This window comes from Tachypleus tridentatus, chromosome 7, assembly GCF_004210375.1.
Source record: "Tachypleus tridentatus isolate NWPU-2018 chromosome 7, ASM421037v1, whole genome shotgun sequence".
Lineage (NCBI taxonomy): Eukaryota > Metazoa > Arthropoda > Merostomata > Xiphosura > Limulidae > Tachypleus > Tachypleus tridentatus.
Genome location: NC_134831.1, coordinates 58,502,364 through 58,526,973, shown reverse-complemented (window position 1 = coordinate 58,526,973; position 24,610 = coordinate 58,502,364). Strand labels below are relative to the sequence as shown.

General features: G+C 38.1%; 1 pseudogene across 1 annotated transcript in view; it reads right to left on the bottom strand.

Annotated features, from left to right (window-relative positions):
• Window positions 1-16,288, bottom strand: part of LOC143255749 (reticulocalbin-2-like) — a 35,550-nt pseudogene extending 19,262 nt beyond the window's left edge. The window contains exons 1-2 of the transcript XR_013030813.1: window positions 15,968-16,288; window positions 14,472-14,699 (exon numbers count right to left, since the gene is read on the bottom strand). The product of XR_013030813.1 is annotated as a reticulocalbin-2-like (transcript). The remainder of the gene's footprint in view (window positions 1-14,471; window positions 14,700-15,967) is intronic.
• Window positions 16,289-24,610: the final 8,322 nt, after the last annotated feature.

The following is a 24,610-nucleotide window of genomic DNA, read 5'->3' as shown; positions in this document are numbered from 1 at the left end:
AACTGGATAGAAGTAGATGTTAAAGAGAAATGGGTGAGTCGGTTTGAATATTAGTGAGAACAGGGTGTGAACTAAAGTGAAGCGATTCCAAGTACAGTAGAGAACTAAGTGAGTCAGTATAAATAGGGAAATATGAGTACTGCTTAGCTTCTACATGATCCAGGGCAAGAGAAATGGCATACAGTTTAGCAGTGAATGCAGAAGCTGTGGAGGGGATTCTATGTGCAACCATTGAATTATGGCAGAGCCCACACAGTCACCTAATTTTCAAACCATCTGTATAAATAGGAATGGAAGGATGGTTCAAAAGATGTTCAGCAAATAACAAACAGTATTTCCAATCAGGAGTGTCTGCTTTTCACAGATGACTTAATGATAGGTCACATTTGGAGACTAAAAAGCCATGGTAGGATGGGCTGACCAGTGGATAGAGCAATGTTATCCAAGGACAAACCCAATTCATCCAACTGTGCCTGGATACAAAGGCCAAAAGGAACAATGGCAGATCATTTGTTCTGAAAAAGTATAGCCCACTGAGGAAGGAAAATACAACCCCAGGTGGGATGCTTTGGTAAGGAACAAAGTTTCAAAGCATGTAATAAAGATAGTTGCAAACAGCAGAGCTGCAAAGAAGGTTCATGAGACTATGTATAAGCTCTGAACTGAAGAAGTGATTGATTGATTGATTGATTTAGTGTTTTATGGCACAAAGCAGCGAGGCTATCTGCACCAGACATTCGGTAAAAATGTAAAAAATAAATAAAAAATAAATAAATAAATGTAGTAATAGACATAAATGGAAATGAAGGTAAAACAAAAAAGTATAAAACCTATGTTGACACCTAGTCTACAATGTTAAGATAGAAGGCAGAGTATAAGAAGTTGTAAGGTATTTACTCTAGCAAAAAGGTAATGATCATAACCCACCAGGAAGACTAACAGGTAAGTTCAAGAACCACCGTCAGTCACTTGAAGTTGGTCTTTCCAGTCTGGTTCCGGGTTATGTGTCATAGCAACCAGTATCAAAATGTAAAAGAATAGAAGTTTTAAAAGATACATAGCAAAATTGTAACAATGAGTAGCCAAATGTCCAGTAAAAAGATAAAGTCAAGCAAATGGAGTAAAATTGGTAAAAGTAAATGAAGGTAAAAACAAAACAGCAATTAAAACAGAAAATGGTGTAAAAACCAATGGTGACATCCAGTCTTCAAAGTTGTAAAATATTTACTCTAGCAAAATGGTAATGATCATAACCCGCCAGGAAGACTAACAGGTAAGTTCAAGAACCACCGTCAACGCACCTGAAGTTGGCCTTTCCAGTACTGGTTCTGGGTTGTGTCATAGCAGCTATTATCAAAATGTAAAAGAATAAAAGTTTTAAAAGACACTCCGCAAAATCGTAATAATGAGTAGCCAAATGTCCAGTAAAAAGATAAAAGTCAAGTAAATGGAGTAAAATTTGTAAAAGTAATTGAAGATAAAAGCAAAACAGCAATTAAAACAGAAAATGGCATAAAAACCAATGTTGACATCCAGTCAACAAAGTTGTAAAGAACTACCTGTAGCAGAATGGTAATGATCATAACCCGCCAGGAAGACTAACAGGTAAGTATAAAAACCACCGTCAGTCACCTGAAGTTGGTCTTTCCAGTCCTGGTTCGGGTTATGAGTCAATATGGCCAGTAATAAAAAAGTGAAGTAGTAAAAGTGTGAAATGATATGCAGCAAAAGTATAATAACAACTCGCCAGGATGACTAACGAGTAGTTCAAACGGATAGTTCAAACAGTAGCGTTAGTCACCTGAAGTTGGCCTTTCCAGTCTTGGTGTCGAGTTATTTAATGTTCTGGCCATTGTCCAATGTCAAATTGAAGGAGAGAGATTAAAACTGTAAAAAAGGAACCACAATTAAAAAGGTGTAATGAATAAATATACAACACTTATATGAGATTAAAAAGATTAATGGCCATTAAAAAATTAAAAACATTATCAAGATGGACAGAGTCACCATCACCAATAACTCTGTCCAATGTTACAGACTGACCCTTGGAAAAAATATGTTTAAAATATTGCCGTCGTTGAGAATTGTATCGATGGCAAGAAAGTAAAACGTGGCTGATAGTGATTTGAGTGTTACACAAACTACACATTGGTGCATCAGTTCCAGATAAAAGAAAATGATGAGTTAAAAAACTGTGACCAATGCATAGCCTAGTGAGAACAACTTCCTCCTTTCGAACTTTACGGAAGCTAGATGGCCAAAGTCCAATATAGTGTTTGATTTGAAAAAGTTTGTTATCACGTTGCTCACTCCAAATGGACTGCCAGCTGGCACGGAGCCGAGCCTTGAAGACAACACCATAGTCCATGTACGGAATAGGCATAGGAGTGATGGTACTGAAGCAGACATGTTTAGCTGCCATGTCTGCAAGCTCTTTCCGCGAATACCAACATGGCCTGGTATCCAGAAAAACTGGATTGAAGTAGCTGTTAATGAGAAATGGGCCAGTCGGTTTCAAATAACAGCGAGAATAGGATGTGAGCTAACGTGTAGCGATTCCAAGGCAAGTATAGAACTAAGCGAATCAGTATAAATAGTGCAGTTGGAGTACTGCTCAGCTGCAATATGATCCAGGGCAAGAGATATGGCATACAGTTCAGCAGTGAATACAGAAGCTGTAGAAGGGATTCTGCAAGCAACTACTGACCCATAGCAAACCATAGCAGAGCCCACTGAATTACCTGATTTGGAACCATCTGTACAAATGGGAACTGAATGATTGTTTGAAAGATATTCATTGAATAAAAGACGGTACTTCCAATCTGGAGTATCTGCCTTTTAGGTGACTGAAAGAAAGGTCACATTTGGGGCTGTAATAAGCCATGGTGGGATGGGCCAACCTGTGGAATCTGCAATGTTATCCAAGGACAGACCCAATTCATCCAATTGCCGGATCACGAAGGCCAAACGGAGCAATGACAGATCGTCTGTTCTGAAAAGTACTGCCCACCGAGGAAGGAAAACACATTTCCAGGTGGGATGCTTTGGTAAGGAATGAAGTTTCAAAGTATATTGCAAAGATAGTTGCAAACGGCGAAGGTGTAGAGAAGGTTCATGAGATTCAATGTATATACTTTGAATTGGAAAGCCCCAGTGCAGAGCCAAAGTCCTTGGTGATGAATGGGGTCCAGCATCTTTAAGGCGAGGGGTCTGGCAGAGCCATAGACCATTGATCCATAATCGAGTTTCGATCTAATAAGAGCACGATATACCTTTAACATTGAACAGCGATCTGCCCCAACTGGTAGAAGAGAGAATACGGAGGATGTTCAGTGCATTTGACCCGAAGCTGCTTTAAGTGTGGTATAAAGGTCAGTTTACGATCAAAGATAAGCCCCAAGAACTTGGTCTCGGGACCACTGGCAGCAAAACTTCACCGATATGAAGTTCAGGATCAGGGTGAATACCCGTCGACAGCAAAAGTGCATGCATACAGTTTTGGAGAGAGAGAAATTAAAGCCGTTCGCCAGAGTCCACTTCCGTACACAATTGAGGGCGATTTGTAGTCGCTGCTCAATAAATCTCATGTTTGACAACCGACATGAGATGTGAAAGTCGTCGACATACAGCCCATTCGCAACAGTGAGAGGGAGTTGTTCAGTGATGGCATTTATCTTTATACTGAAGAGTGTAACACTCAATACACAGCCTTGAGGGACTCCAAGTTCCTGTACAAAACAACGGGAAAGTGTCGAACCCACACGAACTTGGAATCTCCTGTCCATTAAAAATTTTTTAATAAACATGGGTAGATGGCCACGTAACCCATATGTATGGAGGTCTCGAAAAACGCCATACCTCCATGTTGTGTCGTAAGCCTTCTCTATGTCAAAGAATATTGATACAAGATGTTGGCGGTTGAGAAAGGCTTCTCTGATAGATGTTTCAAGATGAATTAGGTGGTCTGTGGTGGAGTGCTGTCGACGGAATCCACACTGGGTGAGCGAGAAGAAGTTGTTTGATTCAAGGAACCAAACAAGACGAGCATTAACCATCCTTTCTAATGTCTTACAGAGACAGCTCGTCAAAGCAATTGGGCGGTAGTTTGAAGGAATCTTGGGATCTTTCCCTGGCTTAGAGAAAGGTAAAATAACAGCCTGGTGCCAGGCATCAGGAAAAACATTCTCCTGCCAGATCCGTTTGAAAACAATCAGAAGGACATCAAGAGAAGCAGGAGATAGATGGTGCAGCATGTCATAATGAATATCATCAGGTCCAACAGACGTACTGGCAGACCGATGAAGGGCCATTTTTAGTTCCACCAGGGTAAAGGGACAATTATAGTCAAAGAAACAGTCAGTTCGAAAGGAAAGAGGTGATCGCTCTGCCCAAGTCTTGATTGCCAGGAAGGTGGAGGAACAAGCAGAAGTGCTAGATACCCGGCAAAAGCTTTCACCTAAAGTGTTAGCGATGTTCCGAACATCAGTCACCTCCTGACCATCAGAGAGTAAGATCGAGAGGGGATAGAATTGTAGTGTCCATTAACCTTTCGAATCCTGTCCCATATGATCTTGGAACTGGTGGTATAAGATATGCTGGTTGTGAACTTAATCCAAGATTCCTTCTGGCTTTGACGTCTTACCCACCTAGCATATGCACGGGCCCGTTGGAAAGCAACCCAGTTTGAAAGTGTGGGATATCTACGAAAAGTATCCCAGGCCTTCTTCTACTCAGGAAAAGTATATCTTTTGAGCCTTCCATGCTAAGTGGCAAGCAGGATTCCACCACAGACAAGGATATTGTGGAAAACGTGTCGAGGTTTTAGGAATACACTGAGCAGCTGCATGTGTAATACAGTCAGTTACCACTGCTACACAGTCGTCTAGTAATGGCTGATTTACGATGGCAGGATCAAGTTATGCGAGAGCAGTGAAAGTGGACCAGTCTGCCTGATCCAGATTCCACCGGGGCACGCGAGTAGGGTGGCATCGACCACAGCCAGTCTCTCTCAAAAGGATCGGAAAATGATCACTGCCTAGTGGATTACTGGTAACCCTCCATGAAAAATGGGAGAAGAATGAAGGGGAGCAAACTGAGAGATCAATAGCAGTAAAGGACTGACTAGGTGCATGAAAGTAAGTGGAAGAACCAGTATTGAAAAGAGAAAGATTGTGATCAGAGAGCATCTGCTCTACAGATCGGCTCCTCCCATCAATAATAGCACTTCCCCAGAGGGAATGATGTCCATTAATATCCCCTAGGATTAGAAATGGAGATGGCAATTGTTCAACGAGAGATCTGACTGACCACAGGTCTCTCCAGGCGACAGGTAGAGAAAACAAACAATGGTGGTACGACCCCTCCATGTACTCGACCATCACACAACCTGTCATTTCTGTACAGAGAAAACTGCCAAATGGAGACAGTATCAGCAGTTTTGAGAAATGTTTCTTGTAAAGAAAGACAAACAGGATGGTAGGAAGCAATCAGCGTTTTGATATCATCCAGATTAGAACGTAAACCTCGACAGTTCCATTATATCAAGGTGGCCAGTTTTATTTACGGGTATCTGAAGTGGCTGGAGAACCCTTCTGTTTACAACCATGTCTATTTTCTTTACTGTCTTTATTCAAGGGAGATCTTGACCTCCATGGATCCTGCTCTGGGTCGGGTGGGAAGGTCTTTGCTATTGGAAGGGAATTCCAGTGACTGAAGACATGAACAAATAATTCTCTTCCATCTTGGGGTGGGAGAAGAAGATGTATCCATGGAAATGCCTGCATTTGAAACCAAAGGACGGGGATCTTGAGGTTTGTTGGAAGGTATGGGAGGAACACAGAGAAATGCTGAAGTTGATTCATCAACCTTTCTAACCATGGAGGTCAAAAGGCTTTTTAACTGTTTTGAGAATGATTCTCTTGGAGGCACAGAGAGATCTGTCTGCACTCCCACTGTAGTAGTGGAATGAAGTGCAGCAGCATATGTCCGAAATGAAGTAATGAACAGCAACTTTCGAGCCTCAGGATAACTAATGTTATGTGTCATTTTCAAATGTGGCACCTCTTTTTCTTCCAACCATTTTGGGCAAGAATGAAAATAGGATGCCACTGCAGTTTATGCAATGTGGGTCCATTTCACACTCATAGGCATTGTGGTCCTTGCCACCACAACGAGCACATGTCAAAAAATCACAACAAGATGTCTTTGAGTGACCAAATCACTGACATTGGAAACACCGAAGAGGGTTTGGTATGTATGGCGAACCCTGCAATTAAGATAACCTGCCTTGGTGGTGGCAGATGAACGTGGTGATATAAATGTCAGAATGAGGACACTGATTGGCAGTGTAACTCCATCTTTGCAAGTGGAGATACTCCTCACTGCAGAAACTCCTTGGGTGGAGAAACCAGCGAGAATCTCTGACTCAGGGATGTTCTTCAAATCCCCTCAACAATAACTCCTCGTGATAAATTCAAAGCAGCATGGGGTGTAACCTCAATAGGTATATCCCCAATCGCATTTAAATGCAAGAGGAGTTCACCGTGTTGAGATGTGGATGTTTCCACCAATATGTCACCAGATCAAAGTTTCTTTACTGATTTTGGAGAGCCAGCAAGTCCCTCTAGTCCCTTTTGAATGAAAAAAGGGGACATTTGACCTAAAGGTTTGTCTGAAAGAGAATGTAATATAAGAAAATGATGTGCGTGTGTTACTGATGTTGAAGATTGCTGTTCTGAATATTCAAGATGTGGTCGATTTTAACTATGAACTGTTTTTTTACAATTTTATTTTTTTTTTGGAGGATCCATAATAAAAAAATGAAAATTTCGGTCCCCACTGACCCCACCCACCATGGAGCCCTATGAGGGGATGCACTACAATGCCAAACAAGGACACTGCAGCAAAGCCAGGGTTTTGTGAGCACTATACCCAAACACATCAGCATCTGTTGAGAACTTCCAGCACTGGTGCTTGGTTGATTCAAGCCCAAGTGGACCAGCCAACTGACTCAAGGGAGGCCACCCTAAGGCTGCCTGTCTACAGGAATTCAAGGCCAAAGTGGTGTGTTAGGGTTAGACCCCTCAACCATCAGGATCCTCTCCTCCCCTTCACAGGTTGCCATGCATGGCAAACATGTGGATGGATGTTTAGATCCCAGAGAAGGTAAATTGAAAGAACAATCTTCCCTGGGAGGTCCCTCATCACGCACAGGAATCCACACTGAGGGGCTGAAGAAGTGAGGAAAGCCTCAGTGCAAAGAAGGTTCGTGAATTCCGCGTATAAGCTCTGAACTGGGGAGGTGCAGAAAGCCCCAGTGCACTCAAAGTCCTTGATGATGAATGTGGTCCAGTATCTTTGAGGTCAAGATTCTGGCAGAGCCATAGACAAGTGATCCATAGTAAAGTTTTGATCCATAGCTGCTTGATGTGTGGTATAAAGGTCATCTTATGGTCAAAGATAAGCCCCAAGAACTTTGTCTCAGAGACCACAGGCAGCACAACATCACTGATACAGAGTTCAGGATCAGAGTGAATACCCTGTTGGTGGCAAAAGTGTATGTAAACTGTTTCAGAGAGCAAGAAGTTAAGGCCATTTGCTGTGGTGCACTTCAGTAAATGATTGAGGGCAGTCTGTAGCTGCTGCTCAATATACAGTGGAACCCCTCTGAAGCATCCACCTTCAGAACCGAGACAAACTGGCCTGATTAGAGGGGTGACCTGATTGGAGGTGTTCCACTGTACATAATTAGGGATTATGTAAACAAAAAAGGGACTGTAATTGAATGACCGCTTTCAAGGGGTGACCGAATCTGAGAGGTGGCCGCTTAGAGGGGTTCCACTGTGCCTCACATTCGACGACTAACATGAGATGTGAAAGTCGTCAACATAGAGCCCATTTACAACAGTAAGAGGGAGTTGTTTAGTGATGGCATTAATCTTTACACTGAAAAGTGTGACAATCAAGACACAGCCCTAAGGTACTCCAAGTTCCCGTAGAAAAGAGGGGGAAAGTGTTGAACCCACACAAACTTGGAATCCCTTGTGTATTAAAAATTGTTTCATAAAAATGGGCAAATAGCCACATAACCCATATATATGGAGGTCTTGCAAAATGCCATAACTCCATTTTGTACCATAAGCCTTCTCAATGTCAAAGAATATTGGTACAAGATGTTGTCATTTGAAAAAGGCTTCTCTGATTGATGTTTCAAGTTGAATCAGATGTTCCATGGTGGAGCGCTCTCATCAGAACTAAAACTGAGTGAGCAAGAGGAGGTTGTTTGATTCAAGGAATCAAACAAGACAAGCATTAACCATCCTCTCCATGGTCTTACAGAGACAGATCATCAAAGCAACTAGATGGTAGCTTGAAGAAATATCCTTCCCAGGCTTAGAGAATGGTAGGACAATAGCCTAGTGCCAAGCATCAAGAAAATATTCTGCCAGATCTGTTTACAAACAATCAGAAGAATAGCAAGAGATAAATGACACAACATTTCACAGTGTACATCACCATGTCCAACCGACGTACTGCCAGACCAATGAAGGGTCAGTTTGAGCTCCACCAGTGTAAAGGGATGATTATAGACAGAGATAATCAGCTCAGAAGGAAAGAAGAGATCACTCTGACTGAGTCTTGATGGTTAAGAAGGTGGAGGAAGAAGCAGAAATGCTAGATACCCAGCAAACGCTTTCACCTAGAGTACTGGCAATGCTCTAGTTATCAGCTACTTCCTGGCCGTCAGAGAGCAAGATCAAGACAGGGACAGAATTATGTTGTCTACTGACCTTTCAAATCTTGTCTCATATGACTTTGGAACTGGTGATAGAAGATATGGTGGTTGTGAACTTAATCCAAGATTCCTTCTGGCTTTAACATCTTACCCACCGAGCATGTGCACAGGCCTGCTGGAAAGTGATACAGTGTGAGAGTGTGGGATACCTGTGAAAAGTATCCCAAGGCCCATTTTTGAGCCATCTGTGCTATGTTGGAGGCAGGATTCCACCGTGGATGAGGATATCATGGAAAATGTGTCGAGGTTATAGGAATACACTGAGCAGCTGCCTGTATAATACAGTCAGTTACTGCTGCCACACAATCATCTTTTGATGGCTTACAGATGATGGCAGCATCAAGTTCTGCAAAAGCAGTGAAAGAGGACCAGTTTGATTGATCCAGCTTCTACTGGGGAATGCAGATCAGGTGGCATCAACCACGGCCAGTCTCTCTCAAAATTATAGGAAAATGATCGCTACCTCGTGGATTATTGTCAACCCTCCATAAAAGTGGGTAAATAGTGAAGGGGAGGAAACTAAGAGATTGATAGCAGAGTATCAATAAAGGACTGAGTATGTGCATGAAAATAAGCATAAGAACTGCTACTGAAAAGAGAAATGTTGTGATCAGAGAACATCGCTCTATGGAGCAACCCTTCCCATCAATATGAACACTTCCCCAGAGGAAATGATATCCCTTAATGTCCCCCAGGATTAAAAAGGAAGACAGCAACTGTTCAATGAGAGCATCAAGGTCTGACTGACCACAGGTCTCTCCAGGCGACAGGTAGAGAAAACAAACAATGGTGGTACGACCCAAGAAAACACAGATGGCTACGGCCTCCAAGGGTGAGTCGAGTGGCAAAGACAGGGTGGGCACATGCTAATCAACCAACAGTGCCACCCCTACATGCACTCATCCATCACACAGCCTGTCATTTCTGTACAAAGAAAACTGCCGAAAGGTGACTGTATTGGCAGGCTTCAGAAATGTTTTCTGTCAGTTAAGACATACAGGATGGTAGGAAGCAATCAGTGTTTTGATGTTATCCAGATTAGAATGTAAACCTCGACAGTTCCATCATATCAAGGTGGCCAGTTTTATTTATGTGTAGGCAAATTGGGTGAAGAACCCTTCTGTTTACGACCATGTCTATTTTCTTTACTGTCTTTATTCAAGGGAGATCTAGACCTCCATGGATTCTGCCCTGGGTCGATTGGGCAGGTCTTTGCTATTGGAAGAGAATTCCAGCAACTGAAGACATGAACAAATTGATCTCTTCCATCTTGGGGTTGGAGAAGAAGGTGTATCCATGGAAATGCCTGCACCCAAAACCAAAGGAAGGGGATCTTGGGATTTGTTAGAATGTATGTTATAAACACAGAGAAATGCTGAAGTTGATTCATCAACCTTTCTAACCATGGAGGTCAAGAGATTAACTGTTTTGAGAATGATTCTTTTGGAGGCACAGAGAGATCCATCTGCACTCCCACTGTAGTAGTGGAATGAAGTGCAGCAGCATACGTCTGAAATGAAGTAATGAACAGCAACTTTCGAGCCTCATGATAAGTAATGTTTTGAATCATTTTCAAATGTGGCACCTCTTTTTCTTCCAACCATTTAGGGCAAGAACGAAAATAGGATGCCACTGCAATTGATGCAATAAGGGTCCATTTCACACTTGTAGGCATTGTGGTCCTTGCCACCACAATGAGCCCACATCAAAAAATCACAACATGATGTCTTTGAGTGACCAAACCACTGACAGTGGAAACACCTGAGAGGGTTTGGAACGTATGGCCGTACCCTGCAATTAAGATAACCTGCCTTGGTGGTGGCAGATGAACGTGGTGATATAAATGTCAGAATGAGGACACTGGTCGGCATCATAATTCCATATTTATGAGTGAAGATACTCCTCACTGAAGAAACTCCTTGGGTGGAGAAACCAGCGAGAATCTCCGACTCAGGGATGTTCTTCAAATCCCCCTCAACAATAACTCCTTGTGATAAATTCAAAGCAGCATGAGGTGTAACCTCAATAGGTATATCCCCAATCGCATTTAAATGCAAGAGGAGTTCACCGTGTTGAGATGTGGATGTTTCCACCAATATGTCACCAGAGCAAAGCTTCTTTACTGACTTTGGAGAGCCAGCAAGTCCCTCTAGTCCCTTCTGAATGAAAAAGGGAGACAACTGCCTTAAAGGTTTGTCTGAAAGAGAACGTAGTATACGAAAATGATGTGCAACAGGCTTTACAGATGTTGAAGGCTGCTGCTCAGAATCTTCAAGATGTGGTAGATTTTAACTATGAACTGTTTTTTCAATATTTAAGTTTTTATTTGGAGGATCCATAATAAAAAAATGAATATTTGGGTCCCCACTGACCCCACCAACCATGGAGCCCTATGAGGGGATGCACTACAATGCCAAACAAGGACACTGTAGCAAAGCCAGGGTTTTGTGAGCACTATACTCAAACACTAGCATCTGTTGAGAACATCCAGCACTGGTGCTTGGTTGACCCAAGCCCAAGTGGACCAGCCAACTGACTCAAGGGAGGCCACCCTAAGGCTGCCCGTCTACAGGAATTCAAGGCCAAAGTGGTGTGGTTAGGGTTAGACTCCTCAACCATCAGGATCCTCTCCTCCCCTTCACAGGTTGCCATGCATGGCAAACATGTGGATGGATGTTTAGATCCGAGAAGAGGTAAATTGAAAGAACAATCTTCCCTGGGAGGTCCCCTCATCACGTACAGGAATCCACACTGAGGGGCATGATGTTTAAGACAGACAAAAGCCCAATATTACTTATAATAAGTAAAGAACAAAAGTATGACATACTGTTATTACTTTTAATAGATATCTGTCTCTCAAATCACTAGTGACTTATTCTGTTTCAATATCTATTTAAAATATTTGAGTGTTAAAAATTAATATAATGTTTTTCATGAAGTCTTTTGATATATTCAATAGGAGAGTTGGCCCTTTCCAAAGATATTTACACCATGCAAATGTCCTCCTTTCATCATTTGAGAAAATGTGCAAGTCTATCAGTACCTTCCACACTATCTATGACAAAAATGGATCATCTTTGCACCAAAACCTTGTAGAATGTTAGTTTAGCAAAACCATAATAAACGGGGAAGAAAAACATAGCATGAGAAAGGAGGATATTTAAAACATAAATTTTTCCAAAAATGAAGTATTTAAATATGTTCCAGTTAAAGTACAATGAAAATGAGCAGAGACCATAAAAAACTTTAGTCAGCCTAAAGTTTACCTCATTAGCCACACTAAACTAGATTGCTTGTAAAATCTGAGAGCAACCAACAGTAACTACAATAATTACTTCTTATTACAATGTAGCCAAAGGGGACTTTTTAATTCACATCAAATCAACTAACCTACATGGTTATGGTCTGTGAGCTTGAAAATACCACAGGTTTGTGTAGACCATAACCAACAGCAACTACACTAATTACTTCTTATTACAATATAGCCAAAGGGGTCTTTTTAATTCATATCATATCAACCAACCTACATGGTTATGGTCTACGCAAACCTGTGGTATTTTCAAGCTCACAGATTTTCTTCATAGTAGTCAGTTAGTACCCAATTAACTGAAGATTCAAAGTATACCAAGATAAAAGTATGTGTCTGTTTATCTCTCAGATCCTTAACTCAGTTCATTAGGAAGAAAGAGTCAACTCATTCACACAAAAAAACCTTCATTAAGAAATACAAAATACAATCACCAATAATACAGTACATGAGGACATGTGGATTTGTTGTGGCTGCATTGGTCTCACAAGAGAGCAAAAAGAAGTGAAACCTCAATAAACTCTTCTTCTCACTACTCTCGGGTGTAGTTCCTTTTCAAGTTAACTAGAATCATGTAATATTCAAGTTAAGTCATGTGGTTAAAATAATACAAAATACTGAACCACTAATTAAAATAAAAACACTTTACTAGAACTAAAAGGAAGTTAAAATTAGAATTTTAAAAATCTCACAAGAGGAAAGTTCAAAAATATATTACCAATATTTCAGTTCCATTACAATATATATATAGACACACACACAATGTAAAACTAAACTTTCTAGGAATACATCAATATATAGGTAGATTATTGGTCGGGAAAATCTGTATCATTGGCTATCGATCATTTTCGTTGTTGTAGCCAATAAAAAGCACCAATGCTTTTGCTTGTTGTCACACAGAATATTGTGATGCATAAACAGTTGAGACAAGGTGTTTAATGTATTGTGCAAGATGCAATCACTATATGCTGTAAATATGTCTCAAAAAGACTATGGTTTAGAATATTTTTTAAGGTGTCTGAAAATAACAGGACAATTGAATGCAAACTATATGCTGAAAAAATGTCTAGTGAAGGTATCACTGTGAATAAGAAGAGGAACGAATGTGCAGTAATGTATAATAAGACCGACCAAAAAAAGCCACTCATTTCACATTCCTTACCAGTAGAGAATAAAACTCCATCATTGCACATGGAGGATTCATACACAGTTAAGTGTCCATGTGACAGTTTTTTTGAAAAAGCCACAGTCAGTATGACACAATCAAAAGTACTCAGATAAGAGAATACGATTTTTATGAAATACTGAATTACCATTTTACAAGGTCTCTTAATAGCTTAAAAAGCAAGGGTCACTAAGTCTTTCCCATTATCAATTTTTTTGCCAGTAACTGTTATGGCTGTGAAAACTAAGAGGTAATTTTGTAATGTACTGCATGTATCATATGTCCCACTACCACCTAATGACTTGAAAAGCAAGAAATGTTATGACCTTTCATACTGTATAATCATCATAGCTTTGTTCTTCAAGTAATCATCATAAAATGTTGTCCACATATTTTGTCTAATTATTGCTCAGTACTTCATAGAAAGAGTTTCAACACCATCTCAGTCATTAGTTGTTTTGACTAAATCAACATGCTAGTTGACTTGCTATTTCAAATAAGCAATCAGGAGGTCAGCATCATGGTTGACCAACGTAACTGTAAAACTGTCTCTTTGTATTTACTGCTTGATCAAATCAAGCTCAGAACTATGTAGATTCATATACACGGTCCTGTCCTATACCATATCTCCACTCTAATGAAGTACTTACAAAGTCACTGGAAACACTTCAACAATAGAAAGCTTGGTGATTAGTAGAATTTGATAACTGGTTAATTCCTGGGCTCTCAAATAAAATAAATTAAAAGATCTATTCACATAAAATATCTCTTCCAACTAGTGGAAGTTGCTCTCCTCTGAACCTTTTACAATAAGTCATTATCATTTCTCTGATGACAAAAGCAAACCTATAAATAATATTAAAAATGAAGCCTAACTAGTAATCATTATTTACACACTATTACCTCTTGGGATTTGTGAATTGTATCTCTATAAATTCATCCTATAATTTTATTAGCTTTACCATTAGCTACAGAGCACTGTTTCAATCATTCGACCAAATTATCTATGACTATGTTAAGGTCACTTTTCTTTTGCCATGCTATTGAAGGGGTTCTCATATATAATAACCATATGATCCACATTATAACCCATATGTGTTACCTTGCACTTACACTAATTACAGGTCATTTAATTACCCAATTCATTTATTACAATTAAACTTTATATACACAAAAAAACACGCATATATATCATGACACTCTACCAATTATAGCTTCATGGTCAAATTCTGATTGGTGTTTTCCTTCCTTGTAATGATGATAGTCACGTGGGCTAAATGAACCATCTTCTCGCTCTCTGTTCAGTTTCTGCCCATTAGATTGAATATAACTATGAGATGAAGAATCACTTACTATTGTATGTATATGTATAGCAAAGCAGAGGAAACAGGAAATTAACATCCCTCCAGAGTTTCAAACCTTCTCTGTTTCCCCTATAGTATAAATAAAGAAAAATACATATATTTAATAAATATTATTATTAAAACATACTGTAGTCTATTGCAAGCTTATACATATCTGCATGTACATATGACAAAACTAATGCTGAAATAGTAGAAAATGTAAAACATGACTGACATTATTAAACAAATTATGTTACATGTACTTCTTGTTTCAGTGATGTCGAGAAACCCACTTGTTGAGAAATTTATATGCAAAAACGGCTCGTTTGGGTTGAGAATATTTTCTCAACCCAAACGAGCCGTTTTTGCATATAAAAGTACTTCTTGTTTATTTATCGGTGCACCATAAATATACTTCTTTTACATATCTGCATGTATGAAGACACTTCTTGATAATATATACCACGACAAACAATAATACATAAACCTACTAATACAATTTTTTATATGAATTTATGATTAAATTTCACTTTTCATCTTTTATTTCTTTGACTAATTTAAGTTTTGACAACAAATATTTTCACATGTATGCTCACTGTAAGTAGAAAAGTTCCCCAAAATTATAATTGGCTGTAAATGTTTCAAGCTACAATAATACGAATTAAAACTTGTTTGTATTATGAATGTATTGACTTTAATTAAGTGTGTCAAGAAATTAAATGAGATAAAAATTCGTCAGTGATTGGTTTAGAGATTTATTTTGAAAATGTTTATTCCAAAAATAAAATAGTGGTTGTTGGCATTTTTCCAAACGTTTTGCAAATTGATATAACTATAAATCATATTAACCCATTGAACTTTAAAAATGGATAATACGAAGTGATATCAGATGCTGGAATATCACATAATAATATAAAAACGCAAGTTTCAATAATAACTTTTAATTAAAACATGTAAAATTATTAAACAACTCACAATAATTTAGTTTTTACTAGCTAATAATTATTTATTATCATAAAAAAATATCAAGTCTAATATAATAATAATATATATAGCGTTATAAAATTTGAAATTATTAACTAATATACTTAAAATTATAGACAAATGAACCTCTCTTTTTATACCAAATAAATCAATGTAAGTTGAAGCGGAATACTGCTAATTTATTTCGTTCAGTAATATATATTTGCAATACTACTGTACTATTAATAATAATAATATTAATAGTGCAATGTAATTTGTAATTGTATCATATATGTGCACATAACGTCTCAATAATTTCTAATGCTAGCAATAGCAAAATACCAGTAATAATACTAATACAAATAAAGTTAACATGTCACTATGACTAGCCTTACCAAATTACAAACGTAATATCCACAACACCCACCACTGCTACCAGCGTATGAGAATTCAACGTTTGCACTAGATTTCTACGCTACTACCTCTCAGGTATCAAACTGGCAAATCGACACGTTCATCAATGGCGCATATTTACCTATCTGTCATTTTTCTATCTCTTTGTCATTACAATATATGTTTGAATATATGAATCATAGTACTTATTTAACTTATATATACGTATAAAACTGTATTTTTATTATTCACTTTCTACTTTTTGATACAAGAAAAACTAGCCTGGGATATTAGCAATAAATTATAGAGCATTAAAAGGTCAGATTCCTTGTCTTTATTAGCAAGGAAATACACTCTATATGATAAATATTGTATCCAACTTTATCTAAAATTTTGATAAATTTCAAGAAAATACAATTCGTAGATGAAATAAATCAATTTAGTGAGATGCGAAATTAGTATTAAATATGTTAAAAGTAAATAATGTTAACAAAATTTACGAAAATTAGCTCTGTTGCATTCTGTAATGCTTTGAGATTCCATATTTAAAAGAATGAAAATCTATTAAAGTATTAGAATAAGAATTAATATCGCTAAAAGCACATTCCAACGTATTCATGTATAACGAATAAACAGAGACTTCCAGAATTATATTTCAGACAAGGTTTTTCGATAATGTAATCTTATATATTGCAAAAAGGAAAACCGACTGGAGGCGTGAACTTACCGATAATTAACTTACACCGTTTTGGATGTGTATTATTTGTTACTAAAGGTGGTTCAATAAATTTTTGCATTTGGATCGCAGAGTAAACCAATGTGTTCTTTATTAATTTAAAGTGTAACATCACTTCAAAACGTAGTCAAAAAAGACTAATATTTTAAACTTATCAAGTTAAGAAAATTGCACATTAAGTTTGTTTTAGAATTATGCACAAAGCTACACAATGGGCTATCTGTGCTCTGCCCACCACGGGTATCGAAATCCGGTTTCTAATAGTGTACGTCTGCAGAAATTTCGCTGTGCCACTGTGGGATTGCACACTAAGAAACATTATTAAAGAATGTAAGACGGTAAATCACAATCTTCGTTGGTAAAAAAGTAGCCCAAGAGTTGACGGTGGACGATGATGATTAGCTGCCTTCCCTTTAGTCTTATACTGCTAAATTAGGGACACCCATCGAAGATAGCCCTTCTATAGCTTTACGCGAAAAATTCAAACAGACTATTATGTTTATATAGCTACATAATATTAGAGTTTCAGTGAAACGTATAACAATATTTAAGTATCGTATATTAAAACATTGCATGCTTTTTATTGCTCCATTGTGTTAGGTCCTCGGTTGGGTTCGATTCCCCTGGGTGGAATCAGCAGATAGCTCGATGTGGTTTTGCTATAAGAAAAAGGAAAAAAAAACAACCTCCTTTGGGACAGCAATAAGTCTACGAATCAGGGGTTTGATTTCCCTCTGTAGACACAACAGATAGTCCGAGATGGCGTTGCTATAAGAAAAAAAACCCAATCAAATCATTGCATTTCTCTCATAAATCTGACGCAAATATGTTGCAATATATGTGATAGGTCCGTTAGTACAACTGTTTCAGTGTAATAGAGGTTTACTGATTTACAATCTAAAATTATAAAACTGTTTTTCATGTATCGCTTACTTATTTTGAAGGCACGTGGTCGAGGGCTATCTGCGCTAGCCGACCCTAATTTTGCAGTATAAGACTAGAGGGAAGGCAGCTAGTCATGACCACTCACCGCCAACTCTTTGGCTACTCTTTTACCAACGAATAGTGGGATTGGCCGTAACATTATAACACCCCCACGGCTGAAAGGGCGAGCATGTTTGGTGCGACCGGGATTCGAACCCGCGACCCTCGGATGACGAGTCGAACGCCTTAAGACGCTTGGCCATGCCGGGCCCGCTTTGGAAAATGAAAACGGTAAGAGGGGTGATGCTGACTTTTCATAGTCTGTTTTTTTATTCAAATAACTCAAAAGAAGACTGGTCTTGGGCAAATTAAAAAAATTCTCAAGTCCATGTCAGGTCATCTGACTGTAATCATTTTTTTAAAAAGTAAACTTTCCAAGTGCATTTCCCATTTGTTATAACAAGTAAACCAACCATGGCTCATTTTATAGCAAAACGTAATCACAAAACTTTCTTGTAACGAACAGACAGTAGAAACCAGTCTTAAAATTTGTAAGCATTTTTATACAGGTGCAATGGGATTTCAAATAAAAATTCACTTCCTCGCCTGTGTTCCATTTTAAAAATTTAGTGTGTTACTTAATTGCAATACTTAATTATCGCTTACTTATTTTGAAGACACGTGGTCGAGGGCTATCTGTGCTAGCCGACCCTAATTTTGCAGTCTAAGACTAGAGGGAAGGCAGCTAGTCATCACCACCCACCGCCAACTCTTGGGCTACTCTTTTTACCAACGAATAGTGGGATTGCCCGTCACATTATAGCGTCCCCACTGCTGAAAGGACGAGCATGTTTTGTGCCACGGGGAGTCGAATGCCTTAACCCACCTGGCCATGCTGGGCCCTATAGTTATAAGCACTTAAACTTACCGCTTAGCCAACAGAGGATACTTTATCGAGTAACTTTTAATAATTTTGTCCATCTCACATTTAACTAGCTTAATAACGTTTACTGTAAGAAGACTGTACAAGTAGTACTTTAACTGCGCCTTTTTGTTGTTTGTTTAAATCGCGTTTAAGACTTTTTGAATGCTAATAGTTTTTTGTGATACGCAAACATGTGATAATAATACGTTCGTTATCTTATAATTTTAATTTTTTTATGTACATTTATTCTAAGTCTACGCAATTTTTTGCATAATGCGTGATCTAGACATTTATGTTCATTTCGTCGTAGCTGACCTCGTTTCTTATTATATGGGGAAACATCTGTTCTGCCCATGCAGAGAATGGCTGTGAAATTGCACAATGTGCAAGAATGTTGTCAGTCAGTATCTTCAAATAATAGGCCAAAAGATATCTCGAGGTTATAGACTTCCATATGTTCAATGAGAATGACTAGTTAGGTGTTAACACTAGACGCTGCCGATCTCCACTTATAAAACGGACTTACCTGACACTCTTTGAGGAAATTAGTTTAACCTGGAAATACCACAGTAATAAAAATTGATAATGTTGATAATAATAACAATGTATTAGTATTAAGCCCTATTATTAGTACTAAATTATTTGTCGTGAAGAAGAAACCTCTATAAAAATAATAGTGGTGTCTATTGTCTGTTGTATGTCCATGTAACGTATATATTTGGCTCCATTTTGATTAATCTTCATCTAATTTGGCACGAAGATTTGTTGAGTCTATTCGAAAATACATACAAATATTCAATTTGGATTTTGCGTTTTGCATTTTTACGGGCGTTTTTGCCATTTTTACAATAACATATAAGGGAAGCAACTTTTTTGTCCTAAGATAACTTTTAATTAGTCATGAATTTACATAATTTACGCCCAGAGGACGAGTACTCCAGCTAGTTTATATAAATATGATAGTACTGTCTGTTGTATGTTCATGTAACTTTCGCAGAGTATGAATGAATTTTCACCGAAATTGGTAAGGGAGTTCATTAAGTTCCTTTGATGAGTAGTTTTGCATTTTACGTTTTACGATTTTTATGGGCATTTTCGTGTTTTTTACCTCTGACTTTCTCCGTGTTGATGGATCTATCTTCACCAAATTCGTCATGAAGGTTTATTAGGTCCATACAAATACACATGCAAACTCGCCGTTTCACATTTTGTATTTTGCAGTTTTATAGACGTTTCTTACAATAACGTATAAGGGAGTGTATATGTTTTTCTTATAGCAAAGCCACATCAGGCTATCTGCTGAGTCCACCGTTGTAAATCCAAAGACTTGCCGCTGTACTAGCGGGGGGCGCATATAAAGGAAGCTACTTTTCCTGTCCTAAAATAACCTTTCCTCAAATAACTTTGTAGGCCCAGCATGGCCTAGCGTGCGACTCGTAATCCGAGGGTCGCGGGTTCGCGCCCGCGTCGCGCTAAACATGCTCGCCTTCCCAGCCGTGGGGGTGTATAATGTGACGGTCAATCCCACTATTCGTTGGTAAAAGAGTAGCCCAAGAGTTGGCGGTGGGTGGTGATGACTAGCTGCCTTCCCTCTAATCTTACACTGCTAAATTAGGGACGGCTAGCATAGATAGCCCTCGAGTAGCTTTGTGCGAAATTCCCAAACAAACAAACAAATCAAATAACTTCCGTCCAGGGAAGGGGTACTCCACCTAGTTGTTTAATATAATAAGTTAAATCTGTGTAACTGTAGAGTTTTTCTAACAAATGACAAAATTAATGTAATTTAGTTTCAGTTTCATTATGAACATTGTTAATATTACTTATAACAACGAATAGATTTTCTACGTTTGAAATAGGCCCGGCATGGCCTAGCGCGTAAGGCGTGCGACTCGTAATCCGAGGGTCGCGGGTTCGCGCCCGCGTCGCGCTAAACATGCTCGCCCTCCCAGCCGTGGGGGTGTATAATGTGACGGTCAATCCCACTATTCGTTGGTAAAAGAGTAGCCCAAGAGTTGGCGGTGGGTGGTGATGACTAGCTGCCTTCCCTCTAGTCTCACACTGCTAAATTAGGGACAGCTAGCACAGATAGCCCTCGAGTAGCTTTGTGCGAAATTTCCAAACAAACAAACAAACGTTTGAAATAGCCCCCAAAAATAAAAGAAAAATGAACATGATACTGTTGTAAGTATAACTGTTAGTTATAATTTATTTACTTTCTATAGAGAGCTATTATTAGTGATAATGATAATGATGCAATACAAATAATGTTTGAGAATCTTAAGAATTGAAAAACTTTTTGAAATATCCAAAAACAAAAATATGTTATAAATACGAGTAACGAGTACAAAATGAGAAGATAATGCGTATTCAGCGGATTTATGAGTTCAATGTTAAAGTTTGTTTTATCTCGTCTGTTCAATTTCTTGGAAAATTTAGTAGGTAATTCTATAAATAATTTTTCGTAGTCATACTCTTACCATTAGTCTCTAAATTTCGGTTGAAACGCTATTTGTGCACTTAGGCCCATAATAAATTAATTTGTTATTGTCAAATGGAAAGGATTTCGGGTTTTGTTTTATTTTGTTGTTGTTTTTTTTACAAATAATCTAAAAGAGCCCGTTCAATGAGAAAATATGTTACAGCACTGTTGTCAGAAGGAAAATTATTTCAGTAAAAATGAAATGAACTTTGATTAAACTTCAACTTTCAAGATGGGCACACGGACAAAAAGTGTGATAAGAAACCTACTAAGGATAATAAAACATTGGAAAAAGAATAAAGAGAAAGACTGGTTGATTGAAATTAAGCACAAAAGCTACACAATGAGCTATTTGTGCTAGCCCACTACGGGTATCGAAATCCGGTTTCTAGCAAAATGAGTCAAAAGTCAAAGAAATACATGTACTTTCAGTTAGGCTTAGCGCGTTAAGGCGTGCGCTTCGTAATCTGAGGGTCGCGGGTTCGCGCCCGAGTCGCGCCAAACAAGCTCGCCCTCTCAGCCGTGGGGGCGTTATAATGTGACGGTCAATCCCACTATTCGTTGGTAAAAAGAGTAGCCCAAGAGTTGGCGGTGGGTGGTGATGACTAGCTGCCTTCCCTCTAGTCTTACACTGCTAAATTAGGGACGGCTAGCACAGATAGCCCTCGAGTAGCTTTGTGCGAAATTCCAAAAAACAAACAAACAAAACAAACTTTCAGTTAATGTAATTTCTGTTTGATTATTGAATTTTTCTGAAAATCAAGACTTAATATATTTTACTGGCAAGACAGTAATATCTTAAATTGTTGTGAAATGAGTACCATTGTAGTAATGTAACTTTTCCTCCTTGTATTTTCTCGCCTCGGAGTCAAACTCGAGCCTTGATAAATACTACATGAATCCCCTAACGACTGAGCTAAAAAGTAAGTTGTCAGTCAGCCAGTTTTTAACAACGCAAGTTATCATATCACGTATAGGCAACAGTAGTGACTCCGAACAAGTTAGCTTATGCAAGATGATGCTTTTCGCCAAATGTGTGGTTTTGCTACAACTGCTCCAAATGCTGTAATGCCACTACTATTATGTTTCTAAAGAAATTTCAATACTCTTACATCATATTAGAAAAAACAGTTTCATTTCTATTTTAGATTAAGAGAAGCGAACAATCAAAAAGTGGTAAGATTATGGTTGTTGTTCACCTTCACCTTCAACAGGCAAAACACATAGTAAACAATGAAAAACTGAAATGAAACAAAAAATTTTCTTAGATTTTAACCTGAACTAGACGTTAAGAACTGTAGCACATATATTTTAATGTTTTTGTAATTTTATTTGGATAATCTTAAATTGACTACTATCCACAGCCAGTAGGTTAAAACCAAATACTTAAGGGTTTAGTAAGAGATGGAAAATCAGAAACCAGGGAATGGTGTCGTAATGTAATGAGCTGCTTTTGTGTTGATAGATTTCACAATAGCTGGAGTTCACATCCCACTTCGGATAAACCCTTAAAATAATAATTAAATCAAAAAGTACTGATATCTGATTGAATAAGTCAGCTACGTGAAAGACGTGATATTAAAAAATAAAGAGTCAAGTTGTTCAGAGACCGAGAACTTTATATTAAAACTATGTTGGAGACTCACCAAATCTTTGCATTACGTGTTACCATATTTGATCATTTTCTATCTGATGACCGTTCGTCCAGATAATAGACTTGCAGGATAGTTTTTATTGCGAAACGTTTTTTCGTAAGGATGCCACATCTAAATCATATACTCCTTCTACCTGTTAGTCTTCCTTAAGCCACGTAGTTTATAACAATGACAATTTCCAAGTGCCCAGTTCAACAGTCCAATTACACAGAAATCCATATACTCTACATTTGGCAATATAGCTATTATGTCCTCGCATGAAATAACGTGAATATCCATTTCATTCCATAACTGTTTGAGATATCCATGGTTAAACAAATATATCACAGAAGCAACTTCTATCACTTTTCCAGATGGCGATCCACACTTTCTGAAGTTCATAATCCGGGAGAAGAACAGGTACCTTAGTTTGTTATACATCTTTGAATATTTAAATTTTGTTAAAGCTCTTGCTTATAGAATTCATTTTTTATATTCATTTGGGAGGAAGGATACTTTTCATATAAAAATTTGTAATTGAACAAACATTCTCAGTTTTAATTAGATTGTTATTGGAATGGTATTTTAAGATAGTTTTAATTTTGAAATATGTGATTATTAATTCCATTATTACCTCCGCCACCTGTGTGTGTTTGTCAGCAAGATTTCTCGAAAACAGCTGAGTGGATTTGGATTAGGCCCGGCATGGCCTAGCGCGTAAGGCGTGCGACTCGTAATCCGAGGGTCGCCGACGGCTAGCACAGATAGCCCTCGAGTAGCTTTGTGCGAAATTCCCAAACATACAAACGGATTTGAATTATGACCCAACTTAAAAATGATTAGTTTTGGAAGGTTAAGATCACAGTAAGGTCAGGAAAATAAAAAAATAAAACGCTATTTGTTAATATGTGAACCGATTTTGACACTATTTTTGCTCTATAACTCAGTCAAAAATTATTGTATTTTAATGAAATTCGGTGGAAATATGTAGAATATTATTCCTCATTTTTCTGCCAAAAATGGTTCGTGTGTATTAGAAAAGATGGACATAAGGACACGTATTGGTTTTTTTTAGGGCCGACGGTGGGTGGCGAAGGTGTGTGCTCTACTAGGTGCTCATCTAGTTCGATTTATTTTCTGTAAACCTCACTGTACGATTCTTAAAAATTACATATTTCCAAGACAAATGATACTGCTGAATTCTGTACATATATTATAGGATTCACAAGCTAGATTCAGTCTAGTAAAATACTCACTGATTAATTATTAACTTCTAATTAAAGCAAGGTGTTACCTCCCTGTTGCTACTAAAATCAATCCAAAGATTTCTCCGAAAGGGGATCGAAAGCCGCTTGGATGGGTCACCTGCTTTAACAACTCGCACTAATATATAATAGTGTGTTGTCTGTTAGTCAATCAATAGACAATAAAATAGCGTTACATAAGGGACGTTTAACATTGCAATTTATACTGTCGTGACGTCAGTAGAACGAGCAGAAGCCATGAATCACGAGAACAATTATGCATTCTGTAGGCTACAACACAGCATAATATATGAGCTTCAAAAGCAAGAAATAAACATATTTGTTACTCTTACTCTGAGTTGTATTTATACTTGAAACTACTACCTTTCGGAGACCCTGCAGACGTACTTCAAGTAATAGACGGTTTTTAGCTGTGTGAGTCCGTAGACATATAGCTGTGCCACTGGTGGTAGTGGTAGGGAGGGGAGGCTGAAGTGTATTGTTGGAAGTTAATTCCCTATGGCAAAATGAATATGTCTGTAGGTGAGAAACGTCTGGTAATGCAGCTTTCGTATTTTTCAGCATAATAAAAACATACAAATTTGTATATAAATGCCATCTTATTTCTATTTATTATATTCTTGAAATGAAAACTGGAATATTTGTTGGCGTTCAGTTCTTACTGAGAGAAAGACATAAT